At 37.2% G+C, this 22,286-nt stretch overlaps 1 pseudogene; it reads left to right on the top strand.

The window, feature by feature from the left end:
• Positions 1–18,089: 18,089 nt before the first annotated feature.
• Positions 18,090–19,369, top strand: LOC119535451 (annotated as a pseudogene).
• The last annotated feature ends 2,917 nt before the right edge of the window (positions 19,370–22,286 follow it).

Here is a 22,286-nt window from a genome sequence, read left to right as displayed (position 1 = left end):
TTGCCAATCTCCTTTACTGAGTCATCCTTCTATACCCACAGCCCCAGCCTCAACTTTTTTCTTTCCACTCTTCAAACACTGACCTTTGAAGGTTTATATACTCCTATGGCTTGTGAGTCTGAAAACTCTACCTCCAGCTCAGATCTGAAATGTGTAATCAATCCAAATCTAGATAGAAAATCTCTATCAAGGGGCTAAAACTTAACATATCCAAAATAAAGCTTCCACTAACATAAATTCTTAATTCTATGTCATTAAAAGTCCAAAATATTTTCAAAATCCATAAAATTGAACTATAATGCCATACATATTTGGATTCTACTGTTTTGGTTTGCTAAAGCTACCAGAATGCAATATACCAGAAACAGGTTGGCTTTTACAATAGGGGGTTATTAGCTTACAAATCTACAGTTCTAAGACCCTTCACCATTTGTGTAGAGCAGTTCCATGGATTTTAAAATTTTTATTCTATTACCATATAAACAATCTAACATTTCCCCTTTCAATCATGTTCAGATATATATTTCAATGCTGTTAATTTTCACAATGTTGTGCTATCATCACCACCATCCATTACCAAAACATATCCATCATTCCAAACAGGAATCCTATACTTCCCATCCCTGTCCCCACCCCTTCCCTTGGTAACCTATATTCTAGATACTGACTCTATGAGAGAAACTATCCCATTTTGAAGGTAGATTTATTTGGAAGGTATGGGAGATAGGCTTTTCTGAGGGCTGAGATGTGATATGTGAGAGAAAGAAAGGAAATAAGGATGACTCCAGTTTTTTTGGCCCAAGAAACTGAAAGGATAAAGTAGCCTTGACTGTAATGAGGGTAAGTGCAGGTCGAGTAATTTTGGAGGTTGGGACTGAAAGCTCAGGTGAAGATATGTTAAGATTCTGGTGTCTATTATTCACCAAGAGGAGATGTTTGCTGTAACATATGAATCTGGAGTTAAAGAGAGAAATCTAGTTTAGAGACAGACATTTGTTGTCCGCCTTTAGATGGTGTTATAGTTTGCTAATGCTGCCAGAATGCAAAACACCAGAAATGGACGGGCTTTTATAAAGGGGGTTTATTTGGTTACACAGTTACAGTCTTAAGGCCATGAAATGTCCAAGGTAACACATCAACAATTGGGTACCTTCACTGGAAGATGGCCAATGGTGTCTGGACAACCTCTGTTAGCTGGGAAGGCACATGACTGGCGTCTGCTTGATCCCAGGTTGCGTTTCAAAATGGCGTTCTCCAAAATGTCTGCATCGGTTTCCAATGCCCATCTTCAAAATGTCTGTCTCATCTCAGCTAGCTGTGAGCTCCTTCTGTCTGAGCTTATATAGTGCTCCAGTAAACTACACCTCTGTGCCCATTTGAATGTATTGTGTCCCTCAAATGCCATTATCTTTGTGGTCTTGTGAGGAGACGTTTTGGTGATGGTTGGATTTGCTTGGAATGTGCCCCACTCAGCTGTGGGTAATGATTCTGATGAGATGTTCCTATGGAGGCATGGCCCCACCCATTCGGGGTGGGCCTTGATCGGTGGAGCTATATAAATGAGCTGACTCAGAGAGAGGGAACTAACTGAGTGCAGCTGGGAGTGATGTTTTGAAGAGAAGCAAGCTTGCTGGAAAGGAACGTCCTGGGAGAAAGCCGTTTCGAGGCCGGAGCTTTGGAGCAGACGCCAGCTGCCTTCCTAGCTGGCAGAGATTTTCCGGATGCCATTGGCCATCCTCCGGTGAAGGTACCCGATTGCTGAGGTGTTACCTTGGACGTTTTGTGGCCTTAAGACTGTAACTGTGTAGTGAAATAAACCCCTGTTTTATAAAAGCCTATCCATCTCTGGTGTTTTGCATTCAGCAGCATTAGCAAACTAGGACAACCTCCATGGAAATTATCCAATCAGAGTTATGACCTACAGTGGGGTGGGTCACATCTCCATGGACACTGAACCAATAGGTTCCAACCCAATCCACACTAATGTGTCTGCCCCACAAGAATGCATTAAAGAATATGGCTTTTTCTGGGGGACATAAATATACAAACCAGCACAGATGGTACTTAGATGAGCTCACCAAGGGATTGAGTGAAGAAAGACAAGAAGGGGCCTCAAGACAAGCCCTGAAGTGAGTTGATACGGAGAAGTCAGGAGATGAGAAGGGAAGAGCAAAGGAACCCAAGATGGAGGGACCCGCAATACAGAGGAAAACTCAAAATTTGGGGTTTGGTATACTAGAAGCCAAGTGTAAGTGCAAGGGCAAAATTTATTTTTTCAAGGAAAAGGAAGTAGTCACCTGCCTCAGTTGCTGCTGAAAAATAAAGTAAGAGGAGGAAATTGACCACTCGGTTGAGTAATGTGGAGGTCTTGACAAAAGCGGTTTCAGTGGACTGGCAGAATGAAAGCCTGACTGCTTTGGGTTTCAGGGAGAGAGAGAGGAAAGATATTGGAGACAAAGAGAATATATGTGACTCTCCAGGAGTTTCACTGCAAAGGGAGTAGAGAAATGACATAGTAACTAAGGGGAAAATGAGATCAAAAGAAGGTTTTTTTAAGATGGAGAAAACGAAACATATTTGCTTATTGGAGGGAATAATCATGGAGGGGGAAATAGACAATGAAGGAAAGTGCGTTCTAAAAGGTTTTATATGTTAGCAATTTTATCCCCTTGTGAAATGAGTTGCAAATACTTATTTTGTTTATTTTTCTGTTTTGACTTTTGAATTTTGAGACTTAGTTTAAAAGCCCTTCCACACTCTGCAGCAGGAGGTGGTATACTATTGCCTGTTGGCTAAATCCAGCCCTTAACCTATTTTTGTAAATGAAGTTTTATTGGAATACAGCCACACCCTTTCACTTACATAGTATCAATGGCTGCTTTCATGCTACAATGACAAAGTTGAGTAGTTACAACAGTAACCTTATGGCCTGCAGGCCTAAAATATTTACTATTTGGCCCTTTACAGAAAAAAAAAAAAAAAATGTGTCAACTCCTGCTCCACAGGAAAAAAAAATTGCCCATTTCTTTTCTTGTACTTTTATGATTTCTTTCTTTCTTTTTTTTTTACATTAAGGCTTGGAATTTATCCTGGTATAGTGAGTGAGTGAGAGTTTCAAATTTCTTTTTCTCTAGATTTTTTTCTCTAGATCGTCTATTAGTTGTCTCAGGATCATTTGTTTGAAAAGTTCATAATTTCTCCACAGCTTTAGGATGCCAACTTTAGCATATACAGTAATAAATTCTTATAAGTACTTGTGTTGATTTCTAGACTTTGTTTTATTCCATTGGCCCCAGTATCTTATTGCTTTAGTAATTTGAGGTAATAAGCAGTAAAGTCTTGCTCCCCACCTCCCATCACTATTGTTTTCAGAGATTTTGATGTATTAGTAATCTTTTTTTTTTTTCCAGGATAGATATAGCTTTAAAATTCTGTTATCTTATTTTACATTATGGGATTTCTTTTTTGTTTATTTCAGTAGAGCCTTGTGGTTTCCTTTATGTTCTTTTACTTTATGATCTCTAATAGTTTTTTTTTTTTATTTCTTACTTATAGCAATTTGGAAAGTATATTACCTATTTTTATTTTTTCTAGTGGTTCTCTTAACAAATTTGAATAATTTGAATTGAACAATGCTGCCAGCCAACAATGGCTTTTGATTTTGATACCAATGTTTCCAGCCAAAGGGCTGAATTATAGGTCTCTTACCTTCCCCAGTGATTGGCTTAGGGGGAAGCATGTGACCCACTGATGACCAATGAAACCTGAGGACAAACCCACTGGAGGCTTTTAGGAAAGTGTTTCCTCCCTGAAATGGAAGAGGCATGCCCTTTGCCATGGTCCTCTCTACTCCTGCCTTGTAAGCTGTTGGGAGAAGATGTGATGCTTAGATGACCATCTGTAGTCAGGAGTGATCTTGCTATTACGAGACTGGAAGAATGCAGAGAAGAAAAGGTCCTGGATCCTTTATGAAATCAGTGAACTGTCAAAACAGTCTTGTGACTGCTTGCCTGTGAACCACTTGTAAAGTAAATACTAAATGGCAATTATGTTTTAAGCCACAATTAGTTGTTTTTCTGCATCTTGCAGCCAAAGAAATCCTAATTGGATTCTTCATTCTTGATTTATTAATGTTCCAATTCTTGATTTATTAATGTTCTTTCTTTACCTTTATTCCTCTGTTACTTTTGCTCTTTTGTTACTTTTTATGTAGAGGATAGTTATTTTTTGATAAGGAAACCTCTATCTGAACTTTATTTTTATCTTTCTATGTGTAGTGGATTTTTCTTGATTCTCCTTCCATATTACCTGGGCTCCCTTTGTCACTTTCTCTCATAAATGAGAGCTAATTTAGAGCTGTTGTACTTGTGAGCTGTGTTACATCTGCTTTTTGTTGTTGGAAAGGGTGTCCGGGATGAGAATGGTTTGAGGAGGAAGGTAGGAAGCAGGGCTCTGAGGTATCGCAGCGGATTTTGTCACTGAAGACTTTCTCTGTATTTTACTTAAAAGCTCTGTAATGGGATGTACTCTTCATAGTTACAGATGTATCTAATCCAGTAAGAAAGCCCTTAGATTTCAGATTTTCACCAGGTTCCAGGTGAACCCAACCCAGCTAATAAAAAAATAGATGTTTTTATTAGGAGCTCAAGTCCAATGCTGCTAGTCACACCAAACCATATAATGGCAGAATGTTTTACTGGAAATAGAACCATAGATGCAGTGGCAGGAAAGACAAGCAAACTTAGGTGATTATTTCCTCTCCTCCCCTCTTCTCCCTGCTTGTCTCCCCTGCTGCCCTTTGGGATGTAAGTGAAAAAAGCGTGAAGAAGAAGAAAAAAAAAAAACAACAAAGCAAAGCAAGGGTTCATCACATTTCTCCTTTCTCTGCTTGTATTCTGTTTCTCCCAGCTAGTAAAACACATATATATACCAAACAAACAAACAAACAAAAAGCCAATTCTTAGTAGCTCTTCCAGTCTTTAATGAATTAATTATTTATTTTTCCTATCATGGTGGAGAGAGACAACTGTTTAAACAGATTCTTTTATCTTTTCTTTTGAGCTTCCTCTCCAGCTTCCATTCCCACACTGTCTGCCTACTTCCCTCCAAATTAGAGGGTATCAGTGAGTTTTTTCAGAATTCTATTTTCTTATATTGTTGTCACTACTTCTGGAGAAGTCAGATAGAGGTTACAATCAATTTCTAGAATCTTCTCTCTGTAAGTGATAAATCTAAACTGGCAGTATAAGGTAGTGCTCCTTCTTTGGTTTGGATGCTTCTGGCATATTCTTTGTTATTCTAACTTATCCTTGTATATTTTGTTAAATTTGGGAGAAAGGAAATTTCTTGATTCTATGAAACTGGAACAGGGTTTACTGACAGCACTACTTCTATTGCTATGTATTTTTGGCAGTGTCTGGAAGTACATGTACAAGAGAACTGAGGCAATTTTGAAGACTATTTAGACTAAAATTACCCCCAAATTTATCAGAAACATTCAGATAATTGCAGGAAAATGTATTTTTTTAATTTGAAAATATTCTGATAATAGTGCCAATTCTGTCCTCCACTTTGCATGAGCAGGCACAAACAAGATTCTGAAATAACATCCATAGTGCTGAGCTGAGTCTGGCTTTGTGTTCTTCAGTTACAGGCTTTTATTATTAGCTCAAATCCAATGCTGCTAGTCATACCAACCCAAACAAGGCAGAATGTTGATTGTACTGGGAATAGAACTTAAATATAATTGTGGGAATGACAAGTGCATTTTCTCACACAGAAGGCAGACTTTTTAGGAAGATGTTGATTTTCTATTGTGTAGATGGCTAAAATGCAGCATGGAGCAACCTCTCCCTCAGCTGTGGGCGTTGTCTACCCTGTAGCCTACTGCAGAGTTTTATCATAATTTCTGATAGGGATGAGTTCAAAGAACATTCAGTCTCTGATACTGTTGTGGATATTGTGGATTGGATGTCCCTCAAGACCCATGGCAAAAACATTCCCAGTCCCCCAGGACTCCAGAGGCTGGAAAACAGCAGTCCATCTCCCAGCCTCATTTGCAGCTTGGTTCAGAGGTGAGTCAGATCAGAAACATTTGCTTGGTTTACTAGTTTAATGATTCAAAAATGCATTATAACTAACACTAAGCAGGAGTCCAATCTTCTCTACGTGTATTATTAAACATTTTTTTTAGAGTTAAAAAAAAATTAAAAACCTGAGTTATGAAAAGACTAATTGAGATGAGGAGAGATACAGGGTGTGGGCCTGCTCCTAATTGCCTCAGTTCTCTTTTTTACATGTCCCCACCGAGGCAAAGGAAGTGTGGTGCTGGAGCAGACAGCCCCAGTGGAAGTATTCAGATTTTGCTCCTTTTGACTCAGGCCACTTTTGGCAACCTGGTTCTGTGGCAATTTTTTTAACTTTATGCAAATGAATCACACACTATGCACTCTTTTGTACATATTGTATTTATTTTCTTTCACTCAATATTATCTGGGTAAAATTTACCATGTCGTTACATATAACAATGGTTTGTTCATTCTCATTGCTGTATAGTATTCCCTTGTATGACTATGCCATGCTCTATTTCTTTTCCATTATTAATGGATATTTGAGTTATTTCTACTAGGGGGCTATTACAAATACCATTGCTAAGAATATTATAGTACATGCCTCCCTGAGAAACTATGCACTATTCTGTTGGATACGTACCTAAGAGTGGAATTTCTGGATCATAGGTTATGCATAGGTTTATTAGATAGGGTCAATGATTTTTCCAAAGTGGTTGTGCTAATTCATACTCACCAGCAGAACACAAGAGTTCCAGTTGATCCACAACTTTGCAAATACTCAGTATTGTCACTCTTGGCCACTCTGATGGATGCTTTTAATTTTAATTTTAATTTGAATTTCTCTGGTGACTAATGAGATTGAGCACCTTTCATATATTCGTTGGCAAATTGGGTATCTCTTTTGTGAAGTGTCCATGAAAATCTTATGCCTACCTCAAAGTCATGAGGATATTTTGTCTAAACCTTACAGTTTTCCTTTCAATTTAGATGTATAACCTATTTAGAATTGATTATTTTGATGGTATGAGGTAGGATCCAGCTGTATCTTTCCATATAGACATCCAATTAAATCAGTACCATTTATTTTAAAAGATCATCCTTTTCAATACTGTGTTCCTTTGGTCTAATTATATTAACATACTGTCTTAACAACTATAATGTTATAAGAAATCATAACAGATTGTAGTGTATGTTCTTCAGCTTTTTTCTTCTTTAAATTTTCTCTGGGATATTATTGGCCCTTTGCATTTCTGTATAAATTTTAGAAACAGTTTGTCAATTTCTAAAAAAAATTAGTGAGGTCTTCATTGGGATTTTTTTAATCTAGAGATCAATTTGCAGAGAATCTTTTCAATATTGAGACTTTTAACCAAGAAACATAGTATTTTCCCCTATTTGCTTGTACCTTTTTAATTTTCTCAATTATATTTTGTATTTTATTGGTATGTATTTTTTATCAGATTAATAGAGTTCCCTTCTATTCCTAATTTGCTAAGAGATTTTTATCACAAATAGATTTTGAATTTCATAAAAATATTTTTTCTATATCTGTTGAGATGATGTATGAGTTTTCTATTCATTTTGTTAATATGTCTATTTCCAGTGATTTCAAATTTAAGACTCTTGCATTCCTGGAATAAACTTCATTTAGTCATGATATAATAATCATTTTACATTTTACTGGATTTAATTTACTATTTTTACATCTTAAATCTATTTCATGAGAGAGCTTGGCATGTAATTTCCTTCCTTGTACTGCCCTTATTAGATTTTGATATCAAGATTTTGTGTGTGTGTGGTGCCACCCTGTGAGTTACTTGCCTTTAAACAACCATTTACGAATATATTCACTTTTAATGCCTCGCTGATACTTATAATACCATTAATGAACCATAGTCACTCCTGCCCATTCCCATACCATTAAGATCACCCTCATTATTACATCTGTACCTATTAGATTATTTATATTCTACTTTTTAAGACACTCATTTTACATTTTTCACAGAGCTCACATTAGCAGTAACATATAATATCTCCCCTTATTTCACTCAGCATTATGTCTTCAAGGTTCATCCATGTTGTCATGCTTCACAACATTGTTCCTTCTTACTGCCGCATGATATTCCATCCTGTGTATATACCACATTTTGTTTATCCACTCATCTGTTGAAGGATATTTGGATTGTTTCCATCTCTTGGCAATTGTGAACAATGCCGCTAGGAACATTGGTGTGCAAATGTCTGTGTCACTGCTTTCAGATCTTCTGGGTATATACCGAGAAGGGAAATTGCTGGATCATAGGGTAACTCAATATCTAGTTTTCAGAGGAACCGCCAAACTTTCCTCCAGAGTGGCTGTACCATTATACAGTCCCACCAGCAATGAATAAGAGTTCTAATTTCTTTACATCCCCTCCAGCATTTGTAGTTTCCTGTTTGTTTAATGGCAGACATTCTACTTGGTGTGAAATGATATCTCATTGTGGTCTTGATTTGCATCTCCCTAATAGCTAGTGAAGATGAACATTTTTTTTTCATGTGTTTAAGCCATTTGTATTTCCTCTTCAGAGAAATGTCTTTTTGTATCTTTTACCCATTTTATAATTGGGCTATTTGTACTACTATTGTTGAGTTGTGTGATGTCTTTATATATGCAAGATATCAGTCTTTTATCAGATACATGGTTTCCAAATATTTTTTCCCATTGAGTTGGCTGCCTCTTTACTTTTTTGACAAATTCCTTTGAGGTACAGAAGCTTTTAAGTTTGAGGAGTTCCCATTTATTTTTTCTTAAAATCTGATATCAAGATTTGCTGACATCATAAAATAAGTTGGAAAGTATTTCTTCTTTTTCTTTTCCTCTTGAAAAATATTAGAAAGAATACACTGGTGAAGCCATCTGGGCCTAGAGATATTTCTTGAAGAAAGGTTTTAAATTATTGGTTCTACTTGTTAAATCATACTTTGAAAGTTATCACTGTTACATATATATGTTAAAATTACAATAAAAATGCATTAAAAATTATGGGTTCAATTACTTCAACAGATATGGGACTATTCATATTTTCTATTTCTATTTGTCAATTTTTGGAAGTTGTGTTTTTATAGGAATTTGCCCATTTTCTCTCATTTCCAAATTAGTATATTATGGTTCCTCATTTCCTCATATTATTTAAAAAATATCTCTAGGATCTGTAGTGATGTACCCTTTTTCATTTCTGATATTGGTAATTTATTACTTCTCTCATTTTTTCCCCTTGGTCTGTCTTTCTAAATGTCCATTAGCTTTATTAATCTCCTCAGATAACTAACTTTTAGCTTTGTTGATTTTCTCTAATTAATATTTGCTTTTTAAATCATTAGTTTCTGCTATTACTTGAAAATTTTCTTTCATCTACTCTTTTTGGGGTTTAATTTGCTAGGCTTGTTCTAATTTCTTGATATGAATACCTAGAAAACTGCCTCTTCAGCCTTTCTTCTTTCAAAGAGACACGTTTATCACTGTAAATTTCCCTCTAAATGCAGCTTTAGCTGGATTCCATAAGTTTTAATATATTGTATTTTCATTATCTAATTTCATAATATTTTCTAATTTCATTGGGATTTCTTCCTTAAACCATACATTATTTAGAAATGCACTGCATAATTTCCAGACAAGGGATTTTCTTGGTTTTTCATTTGTTTATTCGTTTAAGCTTAATTCCTGTGGTCAGAGAACATGCTATGTATTATTTCACTCCTTTGAGATTTCTGGGAACTTGCTTTATGCTCCAGCTTGTTATCAATAATTATCAATTATTTACTCTGGAAAATGATCCATGTGCATATAAGAAGAATGTATATTCAGTCGTTGATTGTGTTGTTCAGATCTATATACTTGCTGATTTTTTTCTATTTGTTCAATCAGTTATGGAGAGAAGTGTCTAATCTCCTATTTTGGTTACAGATTTGTCTATTTCTATTATTAGTACTATTAATTTTTACTTCATATATTTCAAAAACATGGCATTAGATACATATTTTTTAAATTATTGTATTTTCTTCTTGGATTGACCATTTATCTATAAGAAATAGCCCCCTTATTTTCTAGTAATGCTTCTTCCCTTAAATTCTACTTTATATACTGATATAATTATACCAGCCTTTTTTGGTTAATGTTTGCATGGTATATTAAATTACTTTCCCTCCAAAGAAGACCCGTGGCTAGGATTTGAGTGCAAGCAAATTTATTTGGAAGATGAAACTAGGAACACTGGTGAGGGAGCAGGAAATAGACATGGAAGGGATGGAAGCTAATACAGAATCAACTAGTAAGTAAATATGAATTGTTGCTGTGGACAACTGGAGCTCAGCTCCTCTGGGAATCTCCAGGAGACTATTCAGAACCACCTCAGAGTTTTTCCACCTGATGATGAGAAAGCTGGGATATTTATCACCAACTCACATCCATCATTACATAATGCCCACTCCTAAGAGCAAATGCACCCTTTGCAATTGCTGTTAGTAAGGACCACTAGAAACAGTTTGCTTTCAGCTGGCAAGACCAGCAATATACCTTCACTGTCCTGCCTCAGGGGTATATCACCTCTCTAGCCCTATGTCATAATCTTGTCCACAGGGACCTTGATCATTTCTCCCTCCCCCAAGACATCACACTGGTCCATTATATTGAAGATATCATGTTGATATCATGTTTATTGGACCAAGTGAGCAAGAAGTAGCAACTACTCTAGACTCATTGGTAAGGTGTTTGTGTGTCAGGGTATGGGAGATAAATCCAACAAAAATAAAGGGGCCTTCCATCTCAGTGAAATTTCTAGATGTTCAGTGGTGTGGGGCATGTTGAGATATACCTTCTAAAGTGAAGGATAAGCTGCTTTGACTTCCAGTCTCTTGAAGCACCAAGAATAAGCAAATACTCCAGGAGGAAAACAACTTCCAGGGTATCTGCTTACTCTGCCAATCCTCTTTCCAGAGGGGATTTGGCCTTTCCATTCCTCATTGCCTTAGCAGCTATCCAAATACCGTCAAAAATGTTTTAGGTGTTTTAGTCAGCTTTTCTAGTTGTTTTAGCTGGATGGTTTGCATATGATAAGCTGTTCCATCATAACCAGTAATGGAAATCCTTCTATAATTTACTTATTCTGTTACTTCTTGATGCACAATTTCTTCCCCCAGTCTCCTCCTATTACAAAAAAATGTTGCAATGAATAACTGGACATCTGTCTTTGCTGGTGTGTGCAAAAGTAACTGTTGAATTCATAGAAATGGAATTTCTAGGTCAAAGAAAGTGTGCACTTGAAATGTCAATAGTTCATGCCCTAGAAAGGCTACAGTGATTAGACATCATGCTGCTAAGAAATGAGATATGAAATGATAAAGCCATGTTTCAAAAAGATTGATCAGGCAATCACACAATGGACACTGGAAAAGGAAAGGAACCAGATTTATGGAGCCCAGACAGGCTATAGTTGTCATCCTGGTGGGCAGTGAGAGGGGCAGTGGGCACAGAAAGGAAGATATGAGCGAACGAGGCAGTTAGAAGTGAACATAAAAGGGATGTGGGAATTGACTCCTAATATTAATAATGTTCCTAATAGCTAACATCTATCCATTCATTCATTTCCACAAATATTACTTAACTGCTTTCTTTGTACCAGTCACTGTTCTAGGCCCTGGGAATAAAGCAATGAACATAACAGGCAAGGCTGCTTCCCTCATGGAATGTACATTCTAATGTCAGTGGTACATGATAAACCAACAAGTGAAATATAACTTCAGGTGGGTAATTTGTGCAATGAAGACATAAAACAGGGAGAGAGGCTAGATAATGAGGGGTTGGGAAGGTTCAGTTAGAGCAGGTGTCTCTGAGGATGAGATATCTGAGCATAGACCTGACTGAAGTGCAGGAGTGGCCATGTGAATATCTCTGAAAAAGTATTCCAGGCAGAAAGGGTAAGAAGTGCAAAGGCCCTGAGGCAGCAGTTTTCTCATTGTGATCAGGAACAGCACAGCCGGAGTAACCAGAAGAGAGTGAAAGGAGAGTGGGAGTGAGGCTGAGGGGTGAGCAGAGGCCAAGTGGTGAAGGGCCTTGAAGACCATAGTGAGGATTTGGGAATTTTTCCTAGTGAGATAGAAACTGAAGGGATTTGAGAAGAGGAGTGACATGACCTGATTTACATTGTAAAGGATCATCCTGACCCCTTCACGGAGAACTGACTATGGTGGAAAAGAGTAGAAGCAGGAAGACCAGTTAGTCAGTTTTACAATAATCCAGGTGAAAGATGCTACTGGCTTGGACTAGTGGAGGACGTGGTAAGAAGCAGTCGGACTGGGGATGCCTTTTAAAGACAGAATGAACAGGACTTGCCTATGGATTATATATAGGGCATGGGGTAAAGATTGAAATAAGAATGATTATGGGGGGGTGTCATTTACTGATTTTCAGGATGAGGGCTGAATGTAGAATCAAGAGTTCTGTTTTGAACATTTTTAAGATTGAACTGCCTATCAGAAAGCTAAGTGGAGAAGACAAGCTGGCGGTTGAAGATCAGGGAAGAGGTCAGGGCTGGAGATATGAACTTGAGAAGGTTTGAAGCTTCCCACATTGACCACACCCATCATGAGCGTGCAAAGTGCTTTCCCTATGGTGGACGATTCGGATGTGCTCTCTCAACCTGGTCTCACTTTTATGTGAGATGTTTTAGCTCAGAGCCCACCTTGTTGGGCAGATCAGATTAAAGGTGTTACCTTCCCTCTTGAGCCTAATTCTGTCTCAAGGCTCTGGAGGTGAAGGAGAGAGGGATGGTCTGAGCACAAAACCAGTAATTAAAAGAGGAGCATTTTTGGGTTTATGAACCCAAATCAAGAAGAAATATTTGGCTGTGTTTACCTTCATATGGAACCACTAACCACAAGAAAATAGATCAGAAGACCATTAGTGCTTGGTAAAATGGCCATAGAAACCGCAAGCCTGCCCTGCAAAAGCAACCCTAAAACTCATGCAGGTTTCAGGCCCCAGGGCAGATAACTTGCATATTTGCTTATAGGGTTCTGGACAGCAGGGAGTCACATCTAGTCCCCACAGAAAGGACTGTGCAAGACCTGGAGAGCCCAGACTTTGAGCAGCATGGAACTCTGGATGGCTCCCTTGGAGAAGGGGTGAATATGTTTTCTGACCCCAACCCTTCCCCACACTGGGGACCAACAAGGTAGCCATGCCCCACCTGGCCTCTGGCTGGTACATGCCACTGTCCTCAGAAACATCCCCACACCATCCCCCAGGACACTTTTGGGTTTCTGCGTCTCTCCTTCAGCTAACATCCATACTATCTGAAGGCAGCAGACACGGGAGATTTGACATCTCTCCCAGGCTTCTCTGGGAGCTGCGGGTAACTTGGGACTTCATCTTGGCCACTCTACCCCTAACACAGGCATCTCCATGCTACTTCCTCCACCCAACCATGGATAAGGCACCTCTGTGAGCTTTCTGGTTCCTCAAAACCTATCTTGGGAGGGAGGTTATCCTTGATTCTTTGATTTTCCTACACTCCAACCACCAAATCTATCAATAAGTACAGTAGACTCTACTTCCAAAACATACCCTGAATGTGTCCAGTTCTCACCACCTTCCCCACAAACACATTGGTGCAAGCACCATCATTTCTTTATTGGATAGTGCAGAAGTCTGTCAGCTAATCTGCCTATTTCTACACTTGCCTGATAAGCCATTCTCCACAGAGATGCCAGATTCACTTGGTTTCTGCTAAAAATCCTTAATAGATCCTGGGATAAGAAGCCCTTAGACTAAAACCCAAATGCTTCAGCCTGGCTTTCAGAATCTTACATAATCTGGTCCCTGGTGGCTTTGCTAGCTTCATCTTATGCCACTCTTCCCCTTGCCCTTTGCACTCCAGTTAATTTCAGTTTCTCAGATACACCAAGCTCACTCTACTCTAAGAGCCTTTGCACTCAAAAGTTTCTCTGACTGGTAAACTCTTCCCTTGGATCTTCAAGGCCCAATCCTTCATATTATTTAGTTCTCAGCTTAAATGTCCCCTCCTCAGACAGCCTTCTTGATCACATCACCAAAGCCAACCAGTCATTATTTCTTTTGAAAGGAATAGTATATATAATGGCCTTCCTCTTGAATCTGGGCTGGCCTTAGTGACTTGCTTGATCAACACAGTGCAGCAGAAGTGACTTCTGTGCCTTCTGGAGCTCAGTACCTTGCAGCATCAACCAGGAGCCCCGAGCTTCCATGTAAGAAGGGTGACTACCCTGAGACCGCCACGCTGGAGAGGCCATGTGCAGGCAACTCCAGTCAACCATCCCAGCCGAACCCAGCTCTCCAGCCACCCTCACCAAGTCACCAAACACCCAGACAAAGCCATCCATTGGCTGAATACCACACCAAGATAATACCATGTGGATAGAAGAATCACCCAGCCCAGTACTGCTCAAATTCCTCACCAACAAAACTGTGAGATAATAAAATGGTTGTAGTTTTAAGCCACTGAGTTTTGGGGGAATTTGTTATATGACAATAGATAACTAGAACACCTTCTATCACAATCACTATATTTTACATGACATTTATCTTTGTATAACATTGATCACTATCTCATATTTTCTTGTTTATTTAGTTACTGTCTATATGTCATCTATCTATCATCTATATCTAATCTATCATCTCCTACCTATTGTTTAATTTCTTCCTCTATATTATAAGATCCATGAGAGCAGGGACTTGATCTGTCTTATTTATTGCTGTATCTTCAGCACCTAAATCAGCATCTGTAGACAGTAGGTATTCCATAAAAATGTTGCTAAACAAATGAATCTGCATTTCTGAATATCCGTATCCTAAGGGCACCAAGGGTGGAAGGAATACAACACACACATACACACACACACACACACACAAATGCAGAGAGGAAAACCTGGGTAAATAATTCAAAATACTATCCTCCAGGTTCACAGAGCTGGCAAAAGGCAGAGCCTGGGTTGGAGCCCAAATAATTTGATTCCCTGCCAGTGTCCTTAAGTACTATGCTCTTCTGTAAAGAAACAAGTCAATGATATTTCCAAGTGTGCAGACCTGGGTAAAACAGGCAAAAAGGAAGGGAGGGCAGGACATCGCAGGAAAGGGGCCACGGGAAAAGCGCCTGCGGATCAACTTACAGTTCTTGCTCATCTCTGCTCCCAAGGCAGTGACAAGGGAAGACTGTGACTCAGCTGTTGGCCGCACTTTTTGTAAATGAGTAGAAGAGAAGTAGGGTAGGGGGGACTGAGGATGTAAAAACTTCTTGGAGACAGAATATAGTTAATAGTATTTTTTGCTGTATGAATAGAGAAATAAAAGTCAAATCTTGAAAGTTAAGAATGAAAAAGAATCCACTAGCAGAACTGAAACACACAACAGAACTTCAGAATTAATTTGAAAGAGAAATAACCCCTGTATCAAAGAGAAAATTAAAACTAAAATTATATATTATTGAGAAGGAATTGAAGTGTAAATTGCTAATAGAAAAGGCTATTGGCACAGCCTAATTTATAAACAAGGAGAATTTAGAGCTGCAAATCATTTTTAAAAAGATTTTTTAAAAAGAAAAAAACAAATTAACCAATTATTCAACTGTAAGGAATTATAAAGAGGGCAGCCAGTAAAACAAAAGAAACTAGAATATGGTATATAGTAAAGATAAAAGCAGAAGTAAGGAAATTAGAAAAGGGAAAAGTAGTAAAAATGAAAATAAGACCAAAAGTTGGTTCTTTGGGAAGACCAATAAAAAAGATAAACTTCCAGCGAGTTTGAATGAGAAGTGAGAAAGCAGACTGAATAAAGGATCCTGAAGAGTATAGAAATTAAAAGTTAACAGTATGTGCAGGTCAAAAACCATAAATTTAAAATTCTAGAGGAAATGGATAATTTCTTAGTTAAAATTTTAAAACTGACTTAAGAAAATAAGAAACAGGAACTGATCAATAACTGTATGAAAGACTGGAATGGTAATTAAAGATCCTTTATTTTAAAAGGAACCAGACCCAGATGGTTTTACAGTTGAATTCTATCTAAAGCTTTAAAGGACAAAGCATTCCTGTATTTATTTAAGCTGCTCCAGACCAAAGGAAAGCTAGCCTACTCTTAATGTTAAAATCTTATTAAGACAGAACATAAACAGAAAACCATAAACCTCATAACTAGAGAGGCAACATTTCAAAATGCAATTTTATCATATCAAATAATAAGAGTTGTGATAAAATAGAATGTATTCTAGAATACAAGGATAGTACTATATTATGAAATCAATGAACATAATTCATTACATTGGCAAATTAAAGGACAAAACTAAATGATTAATACATACATACACATACAAAACCATTTGCTTAATTTCAGAAGTCATTCTTAGTCAAGAAAACAAAAACAAAATGCCCCAAGAATAAAGGAAAACTACAGTACTTAAAATTGATGAAGACCATTAACCAAATACAGGCACAAAACATCATATTAAATGAGGATTTTTTTTTTTTTTTCCTGGCTGGAGGGACATTGCAGAATCTTTCTGGATTCAGTGTTTACTTTTTTTTTTTTTTAATTTTTTAATTTAGTTTTATTGAGATATATTCACATACCATACAATCACCCACAGTGTATAATCAACTGTTCACAGTACCTTCATAGAGTTCGGCATTCATCTCCCCAGTTTTTGAACATTTTCCTTACTCCAAAAAGAATAGAAATCAGAATAAAAATAAAAGTAAAAAAGAACACCCAAAGCATTCCATCCCCCATCCCACCCTATTTTTCATTTAGGTTTTGTCCCCATTTTTCTACTCATCTGTCCATACACTGGATAAATGGAGCGTGAGCCATGAGGTTTTTACAATCACATGGTCACACCATGTAAGCTACATAGTTGTACAATTGTCTTCAAGAATCAAGGCTACTGGGTTGCAGTTCAACAGTTTCAGGTATTTCCTTCTAGCTATTCCAATACAATAAAAACTAAAAAGGGATATCTGTAAAGCACATAAGAATGCCCTCCAGAGTGACCTCTCGACACCATTTGAAATCTCTCAGCCACTGAAACTTTATTTTGTTTCATTTCACTTCCCCCTTTTGGTCAAGAAGATTTTCTCAATCCCATGATGCCGGGTCCAGGCTCATCCCTGGGAGTCATGTCCCATGTTACCAGGAAGATTTACACCCCTGGGAGTCATGTCACACAAAGAGGGGAGGGCAGTGAGTTTTCCTGCCGAGTGGGCTTGGAGAAAGACAGCGGCCACATCTAAGCAACAAAGAAGTTCTCTTGGGGAGACTCTTAGGCACAATCATAAGTAGGCGCAGCCTCTCTTTTGCAGCAACAAGTTTCACAAGGGCACATCCTAAATGAGACATTTTAAATCAAAACTAGAATAGATATGCTTGCTTTCACAACCATTAATTGATATTTTTGGAGGTTTTAACTAATATAATAAGAAACAGAAATTATCAATAAACATATAGGAAAATAAATTATATTTTTTTCATTAATATTACTCCCTAAGAAAACTATCAGAAAGCTAAAAGCTATTCAAATTAGAAAGATAATTTTAAAATCAGATAAATGATAATAATAAATTAATACAATTATTTCTAAATCCATAGCAACTGTCTTCTCTAGAAATGGAAAAATGGGGGCTGGGGAGAGATACTATTCACTAAGTGACAGAAGCTATAAAATCCCAAATAAATTTAATAAGAAAATTTTAGGACCTATATGGAAAAAAATCATAAAATTATCTGTTAGACATAAAATACCGTATGAACACATAAAGAGGCATACTATACTTCCCAAGGTAACAAATCACTTCAATGTAGGAACTATCATAATCTCAATAGTATTATTTTGGAAGTGATATAAAAATGATCTGAGAATTCTTATGAAAGAATAAATGACTGAGGCTGTCCAAAAATGTTTTTAAAAGGAAGAATAGTGAGGAGGGACTTTCCTCTCCAGATATTAAAACTTAATGAAGCCGCGGGGTCAGAGCCCCCGATGGTTTCCAGGTGCATTAAAGTCTGGCTGGTGCCACCTGTCTCCTCAATGCCCTCCCCTCTTCAAGGAACAGGGTCAGGTCGGGGGCAGCAAAAACACAGGGGAGGAAAAAAAGGAGATCACTGAAGACAAAACTTTTGGCCTGAGGAATAAGAAAGGAATAAAGCAACAAATTTATCAAAGCTGTCACTCATCAAGTTAAATTTGGTCAACAAAATCCACGTCTGGTAGCACAAAGTGAAGCTGAAAAGAAACTGAGTAAGGATGACAGGAAGCAAGAACTAACTGCAAGAGCTAAATGAACTGTTCAAACCTGTGGATGCTGCTTGAAAAGTAAGTAAAGGAGAGATTCCAAATCTGTGGGATGTGCAGTCTTCAAGCAAGGACAGTGCATAAAGGAGGTTCTCTCATGACATGAGTCTGGACAAAAAATGTGAAAAGCAAAGTGTTTACATTGATGCAAGAGATGAAGAACCTGAGGAAGATATCGTGGATAACTGGGATGAGGAAAAGCTGGCAGCAGTTGTGAACGAGAAGCATGGTGAGGAGGAAAAGAAAATATAAAAAACTCAAATAGTGTACAAGCATTTCCTTGAAGCTACTGCAAACAACAATCATGGCTGGTATTGCGTATGCCCTGGAGGGGGTGACACATGCATAAAGAAGAGAAAGAAGATGAAATTTCATAAGAAGATCTAATTGAAAGAGGGCACTCTGCCCTAGGACCAAATGTTAGCAAAATCACTTTAGAATCTTTTCTTGCATGGAAGAAAAGGAAAAGACAAGAAAAGTTTGGTCAACTTGAGCAAGATATGGAAAAAAGGAAAGCAGATATCAAAGCCGGGAAGGCACTAGTGACCAGTGGTCATGAAGTGTTTGAATTCTGTCCTGAACTGGTTGATGAGGAAGCAGAAGACACAAGTTACATCTGGAGATCAGCTGGTGTAGAGGTTGATTCTGTGAGTGTGAAGGATTTAGATTTAAGCCTGTACATCCCAAGAGATGTAGATGAGACAGGTATTACTGTAGGCAGTCTTGAAAGATTCAACCATTATACTTCAGAAAAAGATGAAAACAAATTAAGTGAAGCTTCTGGCAGTAGGGCTGACAATGGTAGAAGAAGTGATTTGGAAGAGGACAATGAAGGAGAGGACAGGAAAATGGAGCCATCGATGCTGTTCCTGTCAATAATTTTGCTGGAGAAGATTGGATGAACTAGAAAAAGAATTAAACACATTTAATTTAGAAGAATGACACCAAACCAGTCAATGAAAAATTGTCAGCTCTACATGAGTTAAAATTGACTACATTAATTTTTTTCACCTAGAATTCTTCAACAGGATGTTTATTTCCCATGATAATTCTAGAGGGCTTATGCTTCTCTTAAAAAGGAATATTTTTCTTACATCTTCTCTTGTGATTTTGACTACATCTCATAGTAAGTTCAGAGTAGTTCATAAATTGAAACATAATGGTCATTGCAGAAAATGATTGTTGTAACTGTCTACTCAAGTGGGATGTGTAACTGCTTTTCCAGTTTTGATTCTCACTGGGCATGTGTTATCACCAGGAAAACATAAATTTAAATTTAAAATACCCTTCATTTTATGCAGTTTTTAATGAGCGATGTGATTACCTATGTATTTATATATTTAAAAAGACTGCATAAAATATGAGCACTGTGCTTCATAAAGTAAAATGCATATGCAGAGTCAATGTTGCATATATTTGGACAATTAGTCAGATGGACATTTAAAATAGAACTTCCTTAATCTGATGGGATAAGCTGCAATGCCTTGTGTTAAACTGTTTTAAACTTTTCCCTCTTCCCTTTTGCCAATGAAGTCATAAATAAAGACCATCATACATTAAAAAAAATTTTTTTGATGAAAAGTTAATGAAATCAAAACAATGTAATATCATCTCAGGAATAGGCAAACAAATTCATGGAACAGAACTGAGAATCCAGAAATAGATCCAGATATATGTGGAATGTTAATACATGACAAAGGTAGTTATATGAAAATAAATTATAGATGAAATAAATCTCATATTAAAAACATAAAATATCTTTTATTTTATCCATCTAACAAAGGGAGGGACTTTCCTAAACCAAGCAGCAAATCCAAAAACCATGGAGAAAAAATGGGCATAGTTGACTGTATAGAAATTGAGTATTTTGAATGCCAAAAGATACCAAAAACAAAGTTAAGGACAAAAAAAAAATAGATTAGAAAAGAAATTCTTTCAATATATATGACAGGTCCATATTTTTAATATAAAAATAGTTATTACAAATTAATAAGAAAATGATGTCAAAAATGAACAAGCAAGATAAATGAGAAATCCACAAAGAGAAATGAGAATGACTGGTGACCTTATGGAAAGATGCTCAACATTACCAGGGCAATATTAATGCAAATTAAAAGAAGTTACCTTTTAACTCATTAAAATCATAAAATTTCATTGTTCTTACCTTTTTTTTTTAACTTTTTACAATAAACGCTAGAGGGTATAGTGTTTGGACACCTATACCCATCGCCTAGATTTAATATTTTACCACATTATTTAATCTATTTATGTTTGGATGAAGTATTTTTGATGGAGGGTATCATCCTGCTTAACAGTAAATATTTCAACATGCCCCTCTTAGAAAAATAATATTTTCCTAAATAACCACAATGCCATTATCACATCTAATGGAATTAATGGTAATTCTTAAGATTATCTAATTTCCCCAGCTGACCCTAAAATGTCTCGTATAGATGATCTGTTCAAAGTAGGATCTGATCAAGGATCACTTTTTTTTTTTTTTTTTTTTTTTTTAATCATCATTTTATTGAGATATATTCACATACCACGCAGTCATACAAAACAAATTGTACTTTCGATTGTTTACAGTACCATTACATAGTTGTACATTCATCACCTAAATCAATCCCTGACACCTTCATTAGCACACACACAAAAATAACAAGAATAATAATTAGAGTGAAAAAGAGCAATTGAAGTAAAAAAGAACACTGGGTAACTTGGTCTGTTTGTTTGCTTCCCCTACTTTTCTACACATCCATCCATAAACTAGACAAAGTGGAGTTTGGTCCTTATGGCATTCCCAATCCCACTGTCACCCCTCATAAGCTACATTTTTATACAACTGTCTTCGAGATTCATGGGTTCTGGGTTGTAGTTTAATAGTTTCAGGTATCCACCACCAGCTACCCCAATTCTTTAGAACCTAAAAAAGGTTGTCTAAAGTGTGCGTAAGAGTGCCCACCAGAGTGATCTCTCGGCTCGTTTTGGAATCTCTCTGCCACTGAAGCTTATTTCATTTCCTTTCACATCCCCCTTTTGGTCTAGAAGATGTTCTCCATCCCACGATGCCGGGTCTACATTCCTCCCCGGGAGTCATATTCCACGTTGCCAGGGAGATTCACTTCCCTGGGTGTCTGATCCCACGTAAGGGGGAGGGCAGTGATTTCACCTTTCAAGTTGGCTTAGCCAGAGAGAGAGGGCCACATCTGAGCAACAAAGAGGCATTCAGGAGGAGACTCTTAGGCACAAATACAGGGAGGCCTAGCCTCTCCTTTGCAGCAACCGTCTTCCCAAGGGTAAAACTTATGGTAGAGGGCTCAACCCATCAAACCACCAGTCCCCTATGTCTGTGGTCATTTTAGCAACCATGGAGGTGGGGTAGGCAAATACCCCTGCATTCTCCACAGGCTCCTCAAGGGGGCACTAAAAATTTTTTTTTTTTTTTCCTTTTTTTTCTTTTTTCTTTTTTTTTTTTTTTTTTTTTTTAACTTTCCCTTCTTTTTTAAATCAACTGTATGAAAAAAAAAGTTAAAAAGAAAACAAACATACAATAAAAGAACATTTCAAAGAGACCATAACAAGGGAGTAAGGAAAAGACAACTAACCTAAGATAACTGCTTAACTTCCAACATGTTCCTACTTTACCCCAAGAAAGTTACATAATATAGCAACATTTCAGTGAACTTGTTCCTACTACATCCATCAGAAATTAACAGACCATAGTCATTTCTGGGCATCCCCAGAACGTTAAATAGCTTATCTGTTCTTCTTGGATTATTGTTCCCCCTTCCTTAATTGCTCTCTACTGCTAGTTCCCCTACATTCTACATTATAAACCATTTGTTTTACATTTTTC

Source organism: Choloepus didactylus, chromosome 5, assembly GCF_015220235.1.
Source record: "Choloepus didactylus isolate mChoDid1 chromosome 5, mChoDid1.pri, whole genome shotgun sequence".
Taxonomy (NCBI): domain Eukaryota; kingdom Metazoa; phylum Chordata; class Mammalia; order Pilosa; family Megalonychidae; genus Choloepus; species Choloepus didactylus.
This window is presented reverse-complemented; position numbering and strand designations above follow the sequence as displayed.